This window comes from Rattus norvegicus, chromosome 3 (genome assembly GCF_021556685.1).
Source record: "Rattus norvegicus strain SHRSP/BbbUtx chromosome 3, alternate assembly SHRSP_T2T, whole genome shotgun sequence".
In the NCBI taxonomy this organism is placed as follows: domain Eukaryota; kingdom Metazoa; phylum Chordata; class Mammalia; order Rodentia; family Muridae; genus Rattus; species Rattus norvegicus.
The window spans coordinates 136,738,637-136,758,518 of record NC_141536.1 but is presented as its reverse complement, the minus strand read 5'-3'; positions in this window follow the sequence as shown (position 1 = coordinate 136,758,518).

Here is a 19,882-nt window from a genome sequence, read left to right as displayed (position 1 = left end):
CAAACCGAATCCAAGAAGACCTCAAATCAATCATCCCTCATGATCAAGTAGGCTTCATCCCAGGGATGCAGGAATGGTTTAATAAAAAAATCCATCAATGTAATCAACTATATAAAGAAACTCAAAGATAAGAACCACATGGTCATTTCAATTGATGCTGAGAAAGCATTTGATAAAATTCAACACCCCTTCATCATAAAAGTCCTGGAAAGATCAGAAATCCAAGGCCCAGATCAAAACTTAGTAAAAGCAAACCAGTAGCTAATAACAGATGAAATGCAGAGAAACTTGAAGCAATCCCACTAAAATCAGGGACTAGACAAGGCTTCCCACTCTCTCCCTACTTATTCAATATAGTACTTGAAGTCATTGCCAGAGCAATCAGACACTGAAACGAGGTCAAAGAGATACAAATTAAAAGGAGAAGATATCAGAATGACCCGTTGCACATGATTTGATAGTGTACTTAAGTGACCCCAAAAGTTCCACCAGAGAAATAGTTAACCTGATAAACAACTTCAGAAAAGTGTCGGGCACAATATTAATTCAAACAAATCAATAGCCTTCCTCTACTCAAAGGATAAACAGGCTGAGAAAGTAATTAGGGAAATGACACTCTTCACAGTAGTCCCAAATAATATAAAATATCTTGGTGTGACTTTAACCAAGCAAGTGAACAATCTGTATGACAAAGAACTACGAGTCTTTGAAGAAAGACAGTAAGGAAGATCTCAGAAGATGGAAAGATCTTCCATGTTGATGGATTGGCAGGATTAACATAGTAGAGATGACCATTTTGCCAAAAGCAATCTACAGATTCAATGCAGTCCCCATTAAAAGTCCTACTCAATTCTTTATAGAGATACAAAAGGCAATTTGCAAATTCATCTGGAATAAAAAAAAACCCAGGATAGCGAAAACTGTCCTCAATAATAAAAGAACTTCTGGGGGACTCAACATCCCTGACTTCAAGCAGTATTTCAGAGCATTAGTCATAAAAACTGTATGGTATTGGTACAGAGACAGGCAGATAGATCAGTGGAACAGAATTGAAGACACAGAAATGAACATACAAACCTATGGTCACTTGAACTTTAAGAAAGAAGCTAAAACCATCCAATGGAAAAAAGATAGCATTTTCAACAAATGGTGCTGGTTCAACTGGAGGTCAGCATGTAAAAGAATGCAGGTCAATCCATTCTTATCACCATGTACAAAGCTTAAGTCCAAGTGGATCAAGTACCTCAACATCAAACCAGATACACTCAAACTAATAGAAGAAAAATGGGAAGAGTCTCAAATACATGGGCCCTGGGGAAATCTTTTGGAAGAAAACACCAATGGCTCACGCTCTAAGATCAAGAATCGACAAATGGGACATCACAAAACTTCAAAGTTGTTTTTTTTTTATTCCTTGTTTGTAATGAACCATCTTGGTTACCTAAATTGATTTCACATAATTTAAAATCTAGTGAAATGTCAGCATTGTCTCCTGAAATTAAAATCTCTTTATTATTTCAGAGGAAATAAATATGAGCATGCTCTTCAGACCAATGCTTTGAACATCCAACTCCTAAGAAAACGGTGTTATTCCAGTCCCAACATAGTATTTTCGTGTGTGTGTGTGTGTGTGTGTGTGTGTGTGTGTGTGTGTGTGTGTGTGTGTGTATACGTGTATTTATGGGCATGTACAGATGTATACTTGTGACCACAGGTGTATAGGCCAGAGTCCGATACCTTGTGCATTTTTTTATTAACTTGAGTATTTCTTATATACATTTCGAGTGTTATTCCCTTTCCCGGTTTCTGGGCAAACAACCCCCTCCCCCCTCCCCTTCTTTATGAGTGTTCCCTTCCCAATCCTCCCCCCCTTGTCTCCCTCCCCCCAACAATCTAGTTCACTGGGGGTTCAGTCTTAGCAGGACCCAGGGCTTCCCCTTCCACTGGTGCTCTTACTAGATATTCATTGCTACCTATGAAGTCACATTCCACAGTCAGTCCATGTATAGTCTTTAGGTAGTGGCTTAGACCCTGGAAGCTCTGGTTCTTGGCATTATTGTACATATGGGGTCTCGAGCCCCTTCAAACTCTTCCAGTTCTTTCTCTGATTCCTTCAACGGGGGTCCTATTCTCAATTCAGAGGTTTGCTGCTGACATATGCCTCTGTGTTTGTTGTATTCTGGCTGTGTCTCTCAGGAGAGATCTACATCCGGCTCCTGTCGGCCTGCACTTCTTTGCTTCATCCATCTTGTCTAATTGGGTGGCTGTCTATTTATGGGCCATGTGTGGGGCAGGCTCCGAATGGGTGTTCCTTCTGTGTCTGTTTTAATCTTGGCCTCTCTATTCCCTGCCAAGAGTATTCTTGTTCCCCTTTTAAAGAAGGAGTGAAGCATTCACATTTTGATCATGTGTCTTGAGTTTCATTTTTTCTAGGCATCTAGGGTAATTCAAGCATTTGGGCTAATAGCCACTTATCAATGAGTGCATACCATGTGTGTTTTTCTGTGATTGGGTTACCTCACTCAGGATGATATTTTCCAGTTCCGACCATTTGCTTAAGAAATTCATAAAGTCATTGTTTTTGATAGCTGAGTAATATTCCATTGTGTAGATGTACCACATTTTCTGTATCCATACCTCTATTGAAGGGCATCTGGGTTCTTTCCAGCTTCTGGCTATTATAAATAAGGCTGCAATGAACATAGTGGAGCATGTGTCTTTTTTATATGTTGGGGCATCTTTTGGGTATATGCCCAAGAGAGGTATAGATGGATTCTCAGGCAGTTCAATGTCCAATTTTCTGAGGAACCTCCAGACTGATTTCCAGAATGGTTGTACCAGTCTGCAATCCCAACAACAATGGAAGAGTGTTCCTCTTTCTCCTCATCCTCGCCAACATCTGCTGTCACCTGAGTTTTTGATCTTAGCCATTCTCACTGGTGTGAGGTGAAACCTCAGGGTTGTTTTGATTTGCATTTCCCTTATGACTAAAGATGTTGAACATTTCTTTAGTTGTTTCTCAGCCATTCGGCATTCCTCAGCTGTGAATTTTTTGTTTAGCTCTGAACCCCATTTTTTAATAGGATTATTTTTCTCCCTGCGGTCTAACTTCTTGAGTTCTTTGTATATTTTGGATATAAGGCCTCTATCTGTTGTAGGATTGGTAAAGATCTTTTCCCAATCTGTTGGTTGCCGTTTTGTCCTAACCACAGTGTCCTTTGTCTTACAGAATCTTTGCAGTTTTATGAGATCCCATTTTTCGATTCTTGATCTTAGAGCATAAGCCATTGGTGTTTTGTTCAGGAAATTTTTTCCAGTGCCCATGTGTTCCAGATCCTAGTTTTTCTTCTATTAGTTTGAGTGTGTCTGGTTTGATGTGGAGGTCCTTGATCCACTTGGACTTAAGCTTTGTACAGGGTGATAAGCATGGATCAATCTGTATTCTTCTACATGTTGACCTCCAGTTGAAGCAGCACCATTTGCTGAAAATGCTATCTTTTTTCCATTTGATGGTTTTGGCTCCTTTGTCAAAAATCAAGTGCCCATAGGTGTGTGGGTTCATTTCTGGGTCTTCAATTCTGTTCCATTTTTCTATCTGTCTGTCTCTGTACCAATACCATGCAGTTTTTATCATTATTGCTCTGTAATACTGCTTGAGTTCAGGGATAGTGATTCCCCCTGAAGTCCTTTTATTGTTGAGGATAGTTTTAGCTATCCTGGGTTTTTTGTTATTCCAGATGAATTTGCAAATTGTTCTGTCTAACTCTTTGAAGAATTGGATTGGTATTTTGATGGGGATTGCATTGAATCTGTAGATTGCTTTTGGTAAAATGGCCATTTTTACTATATTAATCCTGCCAATCCATGAGCATGGGAGATCTTTCCATCTTCTAAGGACTTCTTCAATTTCTTTCTTCAGAGTCTTGAAGTTCTTATTGTACAAATCTTTTACTTGCTTGGTTAAAGTCACACCGAGGTACTTTATATTATTTGGGTCTATTATGAAGGTTGTCGTTTCCCTAATTTCTTTCTCGGCTTGTTTCTCTTTTGTGTAGAGGAAGGCTACCGATTTATTTGAGTTAATCTTATATCCAGCCACTTTGCTGAAGTTCTTTATCAGCTTTAGTAGTTCTCTGGTGGAACTTTTGGGATCACTTAAATATACTATCATATCATCTGCAAATAGTGATATTTTGACTTCTTCTTTTCTGATCTGTATCCCCTTGACCTCCTTTTGTTGTCTGATTCCTCTGGTTAGAACTTCAAGAACTATATTGAATAAGTAGGGAGAGAGTGGGCAGCCTTGTCTAGTCCCTGATTTTAGTGGGATTGCTTCAAGTTTCTCTCCATTTAGTTTAATGTTAGCAACTGGTTTGCTGTATATGGCTTTTACTATGTTTAGGTATGGGCCTTGAATTCCTATTCTTTCCAGGACTTTTATCATGAAGAGGTGTTGAATTTTGGCAAATGCTTTCTCAGCATCTAATGAAATGATCATGTGGTTTTGTTCTTTCAGTTTGTTTATATAATAGATCACGTTGATGGTTTTCCATATATTACACCATCCCTGCATGCCTGGGATGAAGCCTACTTGATCATGGTGGATGATTGTTTTGATGTGCTCTTGGATTCGGTTTGCCAGAATTTTATTGAGTATTTTTGCATCGATATTCATAAGGGAAATTGGTCTGAAGTTCTCTTTCTTTGTTGGCTCTTTGTATGTTTTAGGTATAAGAGTAATTGTGGCTTCATAGAAGGAATTCAGTAGTGCTCCACCTGTTTCGATTTTGTGGAATAGTTTGGATAATATTGGTATGAGGTCTTCGATGAAGGTCTGATAGAATTCTGCACTAAACCTGTCTGGACCTGGGCTCTTTTTGCTTGGGAGACCTTTAATGACTGCTTCTGTTTCCTTAGGAGTTATGTGGTTGTTTAACTGGTTTTTCTGTTCCTGATTTAACTTCCATACCTGGTATCTGTCTAGGAAATTGTCCATTTTCTGCAGATTTTCAAGTTTTGTTGAATATAGGCTTTTATAGCAAGATCTGATGATTTTTTGAATTTCCTCTGAATCTGTAGTTATGTCTCCCTTTTCATTTCTGATTTTGTTAATTTGGACACACACTCTGTGTCCTCTCGTTAGTCTGGCTAAGGGTTTATCTATCTTGTAGATTTTCTCAAAGAACCAACTTTTGGTTCTGTTGATTCTTTCTATGATCCTTTTTGTTTCTACTTGGTTGATTTCAGCTCTGAGTTTGATTATTTCCTGGCTTCTACTCCTCATGGGTTGATTTGCTTCTTTTTGTTCTAGAGCTTTTAGGTGTGCTGTCAAGCTGCTGACACATGCTCTTTCCTTTTTCTTTCTACAGGCACTCAGCGCTATGAGTTTTCCTCTTAGCACAGCTTTCATTGTGCCCCATAAGTTTGGGTATGTTGTACCTTCATTTTCATTAAATTCTAAAAAGTCTTTAATTTCTTTCTTTATTTCTTCCTTGACCAGGTTATCATTGAGTTCAATTTCCACGTATATGTGGGCATTCTTCCCTTATTGTTATTGAAGACCAGTTTTAGGCCGTGGTGGTCCGATAGCACGCATGGGATTATTTCTATCTCTCTGTACCTGTTGAGGCCTGTTTTTTGACCAATTATATGGTCAATTTTGGAGAAAGTACCATGAGGAGCTGAGAAGAAGGTATATCCTTTTGCTTTAGGGTAGAATGTTCTATAAATATCTGTTAAGTCCTTTTGGTTCATGACTTCTCTTAGTCTGTCTACGTCTCTGTTGAATTTCTGTTTCCATGATCTGTCCATTGATGAGAGTGGGGTGTTGAAGTCTCCTACTCTTATAGTGTGAGGTGCAATGTGTGTTTTGAGCTTTAGAAAGGTTTCTTTTACATATGTAGGTGCCCTTGTATTTGGGGCATAGATATTTAGGATTGACAGTTCATCTGGGTGGATTTTTCCTTTGATGAATATGAAGTGTACTTCCTTATCTTTTTTGATGACTTATAATTAAAAATTGATTTTATTTGATATTAGAATGGCTACTCCAGCTTGCTTCTTCTGACCATTTGCTTGGAAAGTTGTTTTCCAGCCTTTCACTCTGAGGTAGTGTCTGTCTTTGTCTCTGAGGTGTGTTTCCTGTAGGCAGCAGAATGCAGAGTCCTCGTTGCGTATCCAGTTTGTTAACCTATGTCTTTTTATTGGGGAGTTGAGGCCATTGATGTTGAGAGATATTAAGGAATAGTGATTATTGCTTCCTGTTATATTCATATGCGGATATGAGGTTATGTTTTTGTGCTTTTCTTCTCTTTGTTTTGTTGCCAAGACGATTAGTTTCTTGTTTCTTCTAGGCATAGCTTGCCTCCTTATGTTGGGCTTTACCATTTATTATCCTTTGTAGTGCTGGATTTGTAGAAAGATATTGTGTAAATTTGGTTTGGTCATGGAATATCTTGGTTTCTCCATCTATGTTAATTGAGAGTTTTGCAGGATACAGTAACCTGGGCTGGCATTTGTGTTCTCTTAGGGTCTGTATGACATCTGTCTAGGATCTTCTGACTTTCATAGTCTTTGGTGAAAAGTTAGGTGTAATTCTGATAGGTCTGCCTTTATATGTTACTTGACCTTTTTCCCTTAATGCTTTTAATATTCTTTCTTTATTTTGTGCGTTTGGTGTTTTGACTATTATGTGACAGGAGTTGTTTCTTTTCTGGTCCAATCTATTTGGAGTTCTGTAGGCTTCTTGTATGCCTATGGGTATCTCTTTTTTTAAGTTAGGGAAGTTTTCTTCTACGATTTTGTTGAAGATATTTACTGGTCCTTTGAGCTGGGAGTCTTCACTCTCTTCTATACCTATTATCCTTAGGTTTGATCTTCTCATTGTGTCCTGGATTTCCTGTATGTTTTGGACCAGTAGCTTTTTCCGCTTTACATTATCTTTGATAGTTGGGTCAATGATTTCTATGGAATCTTCTGCTTCTCATATTCTCTCTTCCATCTCTTGTATTCTGTTGATGAAGCTCATATCTACAGCTCCTTGTCTCTTCTTTTGGTTTTCTATATCCAGGGTTGTTTCCATGTGTCCTTTCTTGATTGCTTCTATTTCCATTTTTAATTCCTTCAACTGTTTGATTGTGTTTTCCTGGAATTCTTTCAGGGATTTTTGTGACTTCTCTCTATGGGCTTCTACTTGTTTATTTATGATTTCCTGGAATTCTTTCAGGGATTTTTGCGATTCCTCTCTGTAGTCTTCTACTTGTTCTCTAAGGGAGTTCTTCACGTCTTTCTTGAAGTCCTCCAGCATCATGATCAAATATGATTTTGAAACTAGATCATACTTTTCTGGTGTGTTTGTATATTCCGTGTTTGCTTTGGTGGGAGAATTGGGCTCCGATGATGCCATGTAGTCTTGGTTTCTGTTGCTTGGGTTCCTGTGCTTGCCTCTCGCCATCAGATTATCTCTAGTGTTACTTTGTTCTGCTATATCTGACAGTGGCTAGACTGTCCTATAAGCCTGTGTGTCAGGAGTGCTGTAGACCTGTTTTCCTGTTTTCTTTCAGCCAGTTATGGGGACAGAGTGTTCTGCTTTCGGGCGTGTAGTTTTTCCTATCTACAGGCCTTCAGCTGTTCCTGTGGGCCTGTGTCTGGTGTTCACCAGGCAGGCCACTTGCAGCAGAAAAGTTGGTCTTACATGTGTTCCCAAGGCTCATGTTTGCTCGTGGGGTGCTGCCTACAAGATCTCATGGCAGCAGCAACTGCCTTTTCTGGGAGCCTCCATGCACCAGGGTTCCAGATGGTTTTTGGTGTTTTCCTCTGGCGTCAGAGATGTGTGCAGAGTGCAGTCTCTTCTGGTTTCCCAGGCGTGTCTGCCTCTCTGTAGGTTTAGCTCTCCCTCCCACGGGATTTTGGTGCAGAGAACTGTTTATCTGGTCTGTCCTTTCAGGTTCCGGTGGTGTCTCAGGCACAGGGGTCCTGCCGCTCCTGGGCCCTCCCCCACGGGAACCCAGAGGCCATATACAGTTTCCTCTTGGGCCAGGGATGTGGGCAGGGGTGGGCTGTGTTGGTGGTCTCTTCAGCTCTGCAGCCTCAGGAGTGCCCACCTGACCAGGCAGTGAGGCCTCTCCCACAAGGTTTGAGAGCAGAGAGCTGCTGCGGGCTGGAATCCGCGGGTTTGGGACTCCCGGTAAACACTGGAAGTGCCCAGTCCTAGAGGAATTTTGCCTCTGTGTGTCCTGAGTTCACCAGGCAGGTCTCTTGCAGCAGAAAAGTTGGTCTTACCTGTGGTCCCGAGGCTCAAGTTTGCTCGTGTGGGGCTGCCTATGAGTTCTCTGCATCCACAGCAACGAGGAAGATCTGTGCTGCTGTTTCTGGGAGCCTACGTGCACCAGGGTTCCTGATGGCATTTGGTGTTTTCCTCTGGCGTCAGAGATGTGTGCAGAGTGCAGTCTCTTCTGCTTTCCCAGGCGTGTGTACCTTTCTGTAGGTTTAGCTCTCCCTCCCACGGGATTTGGGTGCAGAGAACTGTTTATCCGGTCTGTCCCTTCAGGTTCTGGCGGTGTCTCAGCGCATAGTTTTTGTAAAGCAAAAGATACTGCCATTAGGACAAAACGGCAACCAACAGATTGGGAAAAGATCTTTAATAATCCTACATCTGATAGAAGTCTAATATCCAAAATAGACAAAGACCTCAAGAAGTTAGACCCCAGAGAGCCAAATAACACTATTAAAAAATGGGGTACACAGCTAAACAAAACATTCTTGGACGAGAATTATCGAATATCTAGAAAGCACCTAAAGAATTGTTCTGAATCCTTAGTCATCAGGGAAATGCAAATCAAAACAAGCCTGAGATTCCACCTCACAATTGTCAAAATGGCTAAGATCAAAAACTCAGGTGACAGGAAATGCTGGCAAAGATGTGGAGAAAGAGGAACACTTCCCCAGGGTTGGTGGGATGGCAAACTGGTACAACCACTCTGGATATCAGTCTGGAGGTTCTCCAGAAAATTGGACATTCCTTTACCTGAGGACCCAGATATACCTCTCTTGTGCATATACCCAAAAGATGTCCAACATACAACAAAGACACACATACCACTATGTTCATAGCAGCCTTATTTATAATAGCCAGAAGATGGAAAGCACCCAGATGCCCTTCAACAGATGAATGGATTCAAAAAATGTGGTACATACACAGAATAGTATACTACTCAACTATCCAATACAATGACTTCATGAAATCCATACGCACATAGAATGAACTAGAAAATATCTTCCTGAGTGAGGTTACTCAATCATAGAAAAAAACACTTGGTATGCATTCATTGATAAGGAGATATTAGCCAAAATGCTCGAATAGCACAAGATACAATCCGCAGACAACAGGAAGCTCAAGAAGGATGACAGAAAGTAGGATACTACCAGTGCTTCTTAAAAGGGGTAAAAATCCATAGGAGGGGATATGGAAGCAGAGTTTAGAACAGCGACACAAGGAATGGCCATTCAGATCCCGACCCACATTTGGCCCATATTTATACAGCCACCAAAACTAGATAAGATTGATGAAGCTAGAAAATGCATGCTGAAAGGGACTGGATGTAGATCTCTCCTGACAGATACATCCAGAGCATGTCCAATACAGAGATCAATGGTAGCAGCAAATCCCCAAACTTAGAATAGGACCCACTTCAGGGGAATTAGAGGAAGTTCTGAAATACTTGAAGGAGCTTACAACCCCATAAAAACAACAATGTCAACCAACCAGAACTTCCAGGGAATAAACCACTACTGAAATACTATAAATGGATTGACCCAGGGCTCCAAATGCATATGTAGCAGAGAAGAGCCTTGTTGTGCACCAGTGGAAGGGAAAGTGCTTGATCCTGCCAAGGTTAGATCCCCAGTGCATGGGAATATGGGAGTAGCAATAAGAGGGATGTATAGGGGGAAAACCAGTATGGGTGAGGGGAAGGGGAGGGGTTGGGGGCTTATGTATAGGAAACTGAGAAGGAGAATAACGTTTGAAATATAAGTAAAGAAATATATCCAATAAAATTAAAAATCAGTAAAAAGATAAATATATAAATGAATGAATGAATGAATAAATAAATAAATAAATAAATAAATTAATTAATTAATTAATAAGGACACTTTAACTATGTTTAACTTTGGCCAGAAGGTCATTCTTCAGTGGTAATAACTAACATGAAAGAGTGATGTGTTAAGAACATGTACATTAAAAATTTATGGCAGAAAATCTTGCACCCACTTATAACTTACACCAAGTAAATTTATTATGAAGTACAGCATTAGATAAGTACATGATAGAAGATAAATGATTAGATAGATAGATAGATAGATAGATAGATAGATAGATAGATAGGCTGGTAGCTCATTAGATTGATTCATTTATAGGTAAATAAAAGTAAATAAATAGAAAAGCATGACAAAATAAGAAGAGACTAAACAATCAACGTTACACAAGTAGAACATGGCATGTATGCAGTGTGGGAAAATTCTCTCTTGAAACTGGTATGTATAGCACATTAGCATAAGGAAAGTTGGGTTATAAAGATGTGCAGGCATAGATTTTAAAAAAAAAACCTGTTACCTGACCACAACTACTTTTGCCAAACATATTTCTGGTTTTAAAGATGGAACTATGTTTCTTATCCATACGTTGGGATATGAAAAACCTCCTTGGATTATGCTGGCCCTCAACACTTTCCATTCTCCTTTTTATTTTTTGAAAATAAAGATGAGTTACTTGTGTCTGAATTTCCAAGAACTTTCCAAGTCTCCAAAGCCAACAAAGTTTCCTAACACCATCAAATGCTTTACTTGCACAGATATTTTGAACATAATACAGAACAGATGTTGAAGGCTCTTAAAAGGTTATTAAATCACCATAACTTATAAAATATTGTGGCAGTTTGGAAGGGAAATAGAAAGCACAGCCTAACTCAATAACTAATTAATTGTGAGTTAGTAATCTCAACTTAATATCTCATTATAAGAGGTCTAATAACTCTACATTCAATAAAGGATACAGGGCTCTGTGCAGACTCGGGCGCTGGTTTCACACCCAGTCTCACAACACCCAGAGGAAATTCAAAACCCAGTTTCTCTAACATACCCAGAAGCTCAGGTAAGGAGGCTACAACAACTGTCCCAACACCCAGAGTATTTAGGTACCCCAGATCCAGGGATGCAGGAACACTTACACAGTCAGTGACACAGGTCCCTTCCAGTCTGAATTACTGCACTGAACAGACCTTCGTCACAGGCTCTGAACAGACCTTGGGCGCTGGTTTCACACCCAGTCCCACAATACCCAGGGGAAGCTCCACTCCCATGTGCTCTAAAAGGCCAAGGATCACAGTCCCACAAAACCCAGAAGAGGCTTGACTCCCAGCTGCTCAGAAGTGCCCAGGATAACAGGATCACAGAGGAAGCTTGACTCCCAGGAGACAAGACACAACTAGAAACACTGGAGCTCTGACACTCTCAAGATCTCAACTGAGGCCACAACAGCTTTCTGAACAACCCCCATAACTGGAAACACCACATGAACCAGGAAAACACGAACCACCGCCCAGCCAGATCACCAGTTCACTACAGCTTGCAACTGTGCCTGAAGCAAAGCCAGGGCTCTGCCTCCCCACCCACCCTGCAACACCCTAAGAAAGCTTGATTATCAATAGCTCTGATACAAAAGGCACTCAAGATCACAGGATCCCAGAATCACAGGTATCACAGAGAGATGTGAATGCTGATGAGTTGTGACACAACCAGAATCAGAGAAGAGACAGTTTCTTGTCAGAGACAGCAAGGGCAGGTAGAACTAGAGATAATCAGGTGGCAAAAGGAATGCAGAATATAAGCAACAGAAACCAAGGCTACTTGGCATCATCAACACAAAGTTCTCCCAGTACAGCAAGTCGCAGATACCCAATCACAGGAAAAAAAGCAAGATTTGGATTTAAAATCACTCAGCCAAAGAGGTGAAGGAATTCAACAAAACAGGATTTAAAACTGGAAATAAAAACAACAAAGAAACCACAATGGGAGACAATTATGGAGATAGAAAACTTAGGAAGGAGATCAGGAGTCATAACTGCAAGCATCACCAACAAAATACAATACATAGAGGAGAGAATCTCGGTGGCAAAAGATACCATAAAAAACATTGACACAGTAGTAAAAGAAAATACAAAAAGTAAAACGCTCCTTACCTGAAAAATCCAGGAAATCCAGGAAACAATAAGAAGACCAAACCAAATGGTAATAAGGTATAGAAGAGAGCAAAAAATCCCAATGTAAAGGGATAGTTAATACCTTCAACAAAATTATAGAAGAAAACTTAACCTAACCTAAGAAAAGAGATGACCATGAACATAGAAGAAGCCTACAGAATTCCAAATAGACTGGACCAGAAAAGAAACTCCTTCTGTCATATAATAATTAAAACACCAAATGCACAAAACAAAGAATATTAAAAGCACAAAGGGGAAAATGTGAAATAACACATAAAGGCAGTTCTATCAGAATCACACCAGATTTCTCACCAGAGACTGTGAAAGCAAGATCAGGGGAAGATGCCATATGGACACTAAGAGAACAGAAATGCCAGCCCAGGCTACTATACACAGCAAAAATCACAATTAACATATATGGAGAAGCAAAGATATTTCATGAAAAAACCAAATTTACATAGCATCTTTTCACAAACCCATCCATAAAAAGGATAATAGATGGAAAACTACAACACAAGGAGAGAAAGTACATGCATGAGACAGCACAAAAGTAATCTAATTGCAACTAACTTAAAAGAAGGTACACACACAAACATAATTTCAACTCTAACAATAAAAATAGCAGGAAAAAACAATCATTTGTTCCTAATATGTTTCAATATCAATGGACTCAATTCCACAATAAAAAGACATAGACTAACAGATGAGGTGGGTAGAGAGGACCCAACATTTTGCTGCATAGAGGAAATACACATCAGTGACAAAGACAGAAACTACCTAAGAGTAAAAGGGTGAGAAAAAAATTTCCAAACTAAGGGTTCCAAGAAACAAGCTGGAGTACTCATTCTAATATCAAATAAAATCAGCTTTCAACTAAAAGATATCAATAAAGGTAAGGAAAGACACTTCATACTCATCAAAGTAAAATCTACCAAGATGAACTGTCAGTTCTGAAAATCTATGCTCCAAATGCAAGGGCAGAAACATGCGATCATAAAATAAACTTTACTAAAGCTCATAGCATATATTGCACCAAATGGAATAATAATGGGAGACTTCAACACCCAAATATCATGAATGAACAGATCATAAAAACAGAAACTAAAGAAAGCTCTATGAAATTATTGGAATTTATAACCAAATGGGATTAACAAATATCTATAAACATTTCATCCTCAAACAAAAGAACATAACTTCTAAGCACCTCATGAAACCTTCTCCAAAATGGACCATGTAATCGGTCACAAACAGGCCTCAATAGATACAAGAACATTGAATAATCCCATGTATCATGTCAAATCAGCCTGGACTAAGGTTGATCTTCAATAACAACAATGAAAAAACATAAGAGAAAAACCACATAAACATAGAAATTAAAAAACACCCTATTCAATGATAACTTGGGCAGGAAAAAAATAAAAAAGTTACATACTGTTTAGAATTTAATGAAAAGAAGGCACAATGTACCAAAACTTATGGGACACAATGAAAGCAGTGCTAAGAGGAAAACAAATATCTCTGAGTAAATCAAAAAAGAAATAGGACAGAGAATACATTAGGAGCTTGACCAAAAACTTGAAAGCTGTAGAACAAAAAGAAGCAAATACACCGAAGAGGATTAGCAGGCAGGAAATTATCAAATTCAGGGCTGAACTCAAACAAACAGAAACAAAAAGAACTATACAAATATTCCCACAAACCAGGAGATGATTCTGTGAGAAAATGAATAGGGTAGATCAACACTTAGCCATAAAGGACACAGAGGTAGTATCCAAATTAACAAAATCAGAAAGCAAAAATTAAAAGGCCAGCATGACAACAAAACCTGAAGAAATTCAAAAATCTAACAGACCCTACTAAAAAACCTGTCCGAAACAAAACTGGAAAATCTGGAAGAAATAAAGAATTTTCTAGACAGATACCAGGCACCAAAGTTAAATCAGGATCAGATAAAGCATATAAAGAGTCCCATTACCCCTGAAGAAATAGAAGCAGTCATTAAAAGTCAGCCAACCAGGCAAAGTTTAGAGCAGAAACTGAAGGAACCGCCATTCAAACCTGCCCCACATGTGGCCCACATTATATATATCAACCAAAACTAGATAAGATGGATGAAGCTAAGAAGTGCATGCTGACAGGAACTGGATACAGGTCAATCCTGAGAGACATAGTCAGCACATAACAAGTATAGAGGTCATTGCCAGCAGCAAACCACTGAACTGAGAACAGGATCCCCGTTGGAGGAATTAGAGAAAAGAATGAAATAGCTGAAGGGGCTTGAGACCCAATAAGAACAACATCCCAACAACCAGAGCTTCCAGGGACTAAACCACTAACCAAAGACTATACATGGACTAACGCTGGACTCCAACTGCATGTTTATCAGTGAATAGCCTTGAGGGGCACCAGTGGAAGGGGAAGCCCTTGGTCCTGCCAAGGTTGGACCCCCAGTGTATGGGACTGTTAGGGGCAGTAATGGGGGTGGTTGGTGTGGAGAACACCCATAGAGCAGGGGAGGGGAAAGGGCAAGGGCTGATGGACAGGAAACCTGGAAAGAAATAATATTTCAAATGTAAATAAGAAATACCCAATTTAATAAAATGAGGGGGAAAGTCTCCCAGCAATAAAAGCCCAGGACCAGATGAATTTAGTACAAAATTCTATCAGACCTTCAAAGAAGGTCTAATATTGGCCTAAACCAATATTCTTCAAACTATTCCACAAAAAAATGTAACAGAAGGAACTTTACACAATTTATTCTATGAAGCTACAATTATGCTCATGCCTAAACCAAACAAAGACCCTATGAAGAAAGAGAAATTCTAACCAATTTCCCTCATGAATATTGATGCAAAAATACTCAACAAAATTCTCACAAACCAAAACCAAGAACACATCAAAATGACCATTCACCACGGTCAATTAGGCTTCATCGCCGAGATGAAAGAATGGTTCAATATATAGGAATCCATCAATATAATCCATGATATAAACAAACTCAAAAACAGACAAACAAACAAAAAAAAACCCTCACATGATCATCTCATTAGAGGCTGAAAAAGCATTGACAAAAGTCAACACCCATTCATGAGCCCATATTTTATCAAGAGAAAAGACTTAATGCAACCGTGCGAACAAATTGGTACTAGTGAGAAATGTAAGAGGGTGAAGGGAAAGAAATACAGATGATACTCAATATAACCTCTTGAATATAATCTATACTAAAAGGGAAATTAAACTGACAGGGACCACCTAGGACAGGCTAAATGCTAGCAAGTGATCTTCCTGAAATAATTTTACTATTTAATGTGGGCTGTGAAGAATGACCTTTTACTGACAAGGATCGAGAAATGTCATTTATTGACTTGATTCCTGCTATTTCTATGGAATTCCTGTCATTATTAAATTAATATACAATCCATCCTCGGCAGTCTGCTATACTTTCTCAAATCTCTCTCCAGCAAATTTCATCAGGCCTGTGTTTGATGAAGCATACAGGAAAGCTTTCTTTGCCCCGCTAATAATCTCTTCTCACTGAGAACTTTAGACCAAGCCAAATTTCCCATGAGCACCCTGCTGTCCCAGAGGCACCTTCATTCTTCAGCCATATCTCACCTCATGTTCATCAAACATGTGATTCGAATAATATATATTATCTTTACTTCTGACACCCATTTCCCCTGCTCTGTAAGTTCTGTGGTACACTCCAGGCTGCCTTCAGCAGTCTGCTGTCCCGAGTAGACCGCCATGTTCCTCCTATCACCCTCCACATTTATCAGACCTGGGAGCATGAACCATTCATGATAGCTTTTCTTCCCTTACCTATTTCCCTTTCTCTGTGAGTCCTCTGGGGCACCCTAAGATGCCCTGAGCAGTCTGCCCTCCAAGTAGCACTTTCATTTTTCGACCATCCTTCTGACCACCTTCATCAGACCTGCAGAACCTGAACCATAGAAACATACTACTTAGGAATCATATTATAAGGAAATCCATTCAAAGCCTGACACATATGGACTACTGAGGCTAACTTTCTTCCCAATACCAACTACAACAGGAAAATTCAGGAAAAAAGACCATATGAATGGCTAAAGGCCCTAAGAACAGCACAATCAATAAGAGCTATGGCAATATAAGAACTTCTTGCAAAGCTATACTACTACAGCAGCCCTTAATAACCTAAAATAACTGAAACAGAAGAAAATGATGTTAAATACAATCTAACAAAGATGATATATGCCTCTTAAGAGTAGATGCATGAATCGCTTAAAGAAATAAAGGAAAATACAAACTTTTAAACGTCTTTAAAGAAGAAGAACACAAATTGGTTATATATATATATATATATATATAGTAAAATACAATAAAAGATGAAGCAATAAATAAAATAGATCATGATGTGAAAATAGACATAGAAGCAATAAGGAAAAGAAAATCTGAGGGAATCCTAAAGATGAAAGTCCTAGGGAAATGAACAAGAAGAGATACAAGCATCACGAATATAGTAAGAGAACTGGAAAAGAGATATTCAGTCATAGAAGATACAATAGAAAAAATCTATACATTAGAAAAAAAGGTAAATCCAAAAATTCCTTACTCAAAACATGCAGGAAATCTGGAATACCACAAAAAGACCTAACAGAAGAATAAAAGGAATTGGCAGAAGTGAATTATTCCAGCTCCAAGGCACACAAATTACTTTCAACAAGGAAGAAAATTTTCTCAAAGTAAAGAAAAAGATAGAAAGAACTGGAAGAGCTTGAAGGGGCTTGAGACCTCATATGAACAACAATGCCAAGCAACCAGACCTTCCAGGGACTAAGCCACTACCTAAAGACTATTCATGGACTGACCCTGGACTCTGACCTCTGACTGCTAAGACTGAACCCCCAGTGAACATGATTGTTGGGGGGAGGGCGGCAATGGGGAGGATCGGGAGGGGAACAGCCATAGAGAAGGGGAGGGAGAGGAGTTAGGGGGGATATTGGCCCGGAAACCAGGAAAGGGAATAACACTCGAAATATAAATAAGAAATACTCAAGTTAATAAAAAAAATTAAAAAGTACAAAAAACATTCACACCAAAATAGCCCCAGAAAATAAATTTTCCATGACAAATAAAAAAAAAGGAAAAAGATGCCAGTAAACAAACAAAAAGTTTATTGTCTACAAATTAGACTAGACCAGAAAAGAAAATCCCCCTGCCACATAATAATCAATACATAAAAACATCTGCAGAACGAAGAAAGAATATTAAAAGCAATGAGAGATTATGGTAAGGTGGCATCAAAAAGAAGACCTATAGGAGTTACAGTTATTTTATAAACAAAGACGCTAAAAGATAAAAGATCCTGGTCAGATATCTTGCATTCTCTAAAAAAAGAAAAAAAATCCCTCCTAGAATAGTACATACAGTCAAACTCTCAATCACCGTTTATTGAGAAAATGAGATATTAAAAGACAAAGGCAAATTCAAACTATCTATTCACAAACAAAACCACACAGAAAATTGGGTGCTGGGAATGAGAGCAACCACATAGAAGCAGAGTGAGGGGGAAAGGGAGATAACATTAGAAATGGTAATACATAAATTTTCCAAGAAAAATACAATTTAAAAAATTACTGTCTAAGGATGATAATTTCTTGAAGGAGGGACATAATTTTATGAACTTTGCTCTTAATACTGCTATTACTATGCCCCATAAAAATGAGTATGTTGTGTCTTCATTTTCACTGCATTCTAGAAAGTCTTTATTTTTTTATTTCTTCTTTGACTCAGAGATCGAAGCAACCACAGGAAATAAGCAATTCCATACCATGAAAAACAAGGGAAACACACAGAAACACACACACACACACACACACACACACACACACACACACACACTATCCATGATACATTTGCAATATTTATTGATGAACCAATACTTGAAAGGACAGGGTAATGGCCAGTGGTTTCAAATAGGATGGTATGATATCTGAATACAAATAAATAAATTCAGAAATACTTTGTTTTTATAATGTGTCATATAGCAACCTGACATGCAATATTGGCATTTTCAAATGTCACTTGTAAGAAAAGATGCTTTTCTATCAACAGCAATGCAACTATCTTCCCGTAAAAGTGTATAAAAAAGTGGGCCTGTCATGATGGAATGCATCTGGCCTTTTTCTTATTATTATTACAGAGCTTTCTAGAGGTCTTTTCTTTTTTTAATATTTTTTTTGTTTTGAAGCATCAAACTCCTTCTAGAGGAAAATTTTTACATTTCAAATGTTATCCCGTTTCCCAGTTTTCTGTACATGAACTCCCATCCCGATACATAACCTCTCCCACTTCTACTATGAGGGTATTCTCTCCCCAACCAACCACCTCTTCCTGCAACCCCAACCTGACATTCCTGTACACTGGGGAGTCCAGACTTGGCAAAACCAAGAGCTTCTTCGATTGGTGCCCAACAAGGTCTTCCTCTGCTATGTATGCAGCTGTAGCAAAGGGTCTTTCCATGTGTACTCTTTGGAGGGTGGATTAGTCCCTGAGAGCTGTGGTTGGTTGGTATTTTTCTTCTGGGGTAGGAAACCCCTTAAGCTCCTTCAATTCTTTCTCTAGAAGACTTTTCTATATTCATAAACCCTGCCTTTCAAATCCAAAGTCATAGACTGTGGAATTTCCTGAATTCTTCACTGTGGTTTGCTTGTAGCATATCAAGTTCAGTGTTGAGGACCATACTATGGCTTAATCATCTACATAGGCTTCATAAGGACACCATTGAAGGGTAATTGCAAGAAGCAGGGGTTTGTTGACTAATGGAATGTAAGAGCACGAATAGCTGACTTAAACATCATAATCTGTAAGAAAGAGCAAAATCAAGGGTCTTAAAAACCTCTGCTAGTAAGTTAAAATAGCTACCAATCTATTTTTAAGGTATAGTAATACATAATACTTGTATATTCAGGCTGACTGGAAAGCTTATCATCTCCATTTTTCCAGATGAAGAAACTTAATTTTACAAACAGATTAGTGAACTTTAGATATGTCACAGTCTACTGTTGGGTCTCTGCAATTTCTTAGTATTTCACATTTATAAAGTGTGGGTGATATTCAACATTGATGCCCTTGCTTCCCAATTTTGCAAACTCCCTTCTAATTCTGCAACATGGATCAGTAAGCATAGCTTATCCTCTGTGTCCAGGGTCATAGTTCCTATATATAAAATTGAAGATGCTAGATGATCTCTAATATCTCTTGTGGATCTGAAATCCTATTGCAGATGTCCAGATATATTTTTAAGCCTGTCTAATGCTTTTCTCAAAAGGAAAAAATGTCTGCCAGCAGTACTGTGTGCTCAAGAAAATATGAGGGAGGGTTTGTATTTTTACTTCATTTCAAATGTTATCCTCTTTCCTGGTTTCCCATCTGTATACCTCCTAGCCATTCATTCCTCACCCTTCTATTATGAGGGTATTCCCCTTCCCCAACCACACAACCCTTCCTGCCTCCTCACCATGGCTTGAACCTACACTGAGGAAAGGGTCCAACCTTTGAAGGACCAGGTGCTTCTTCTCCCATTGGTACCCAACAAGGCAATCACCTATTGCATACACAGCTGGAGTCATGGATCTATCCAT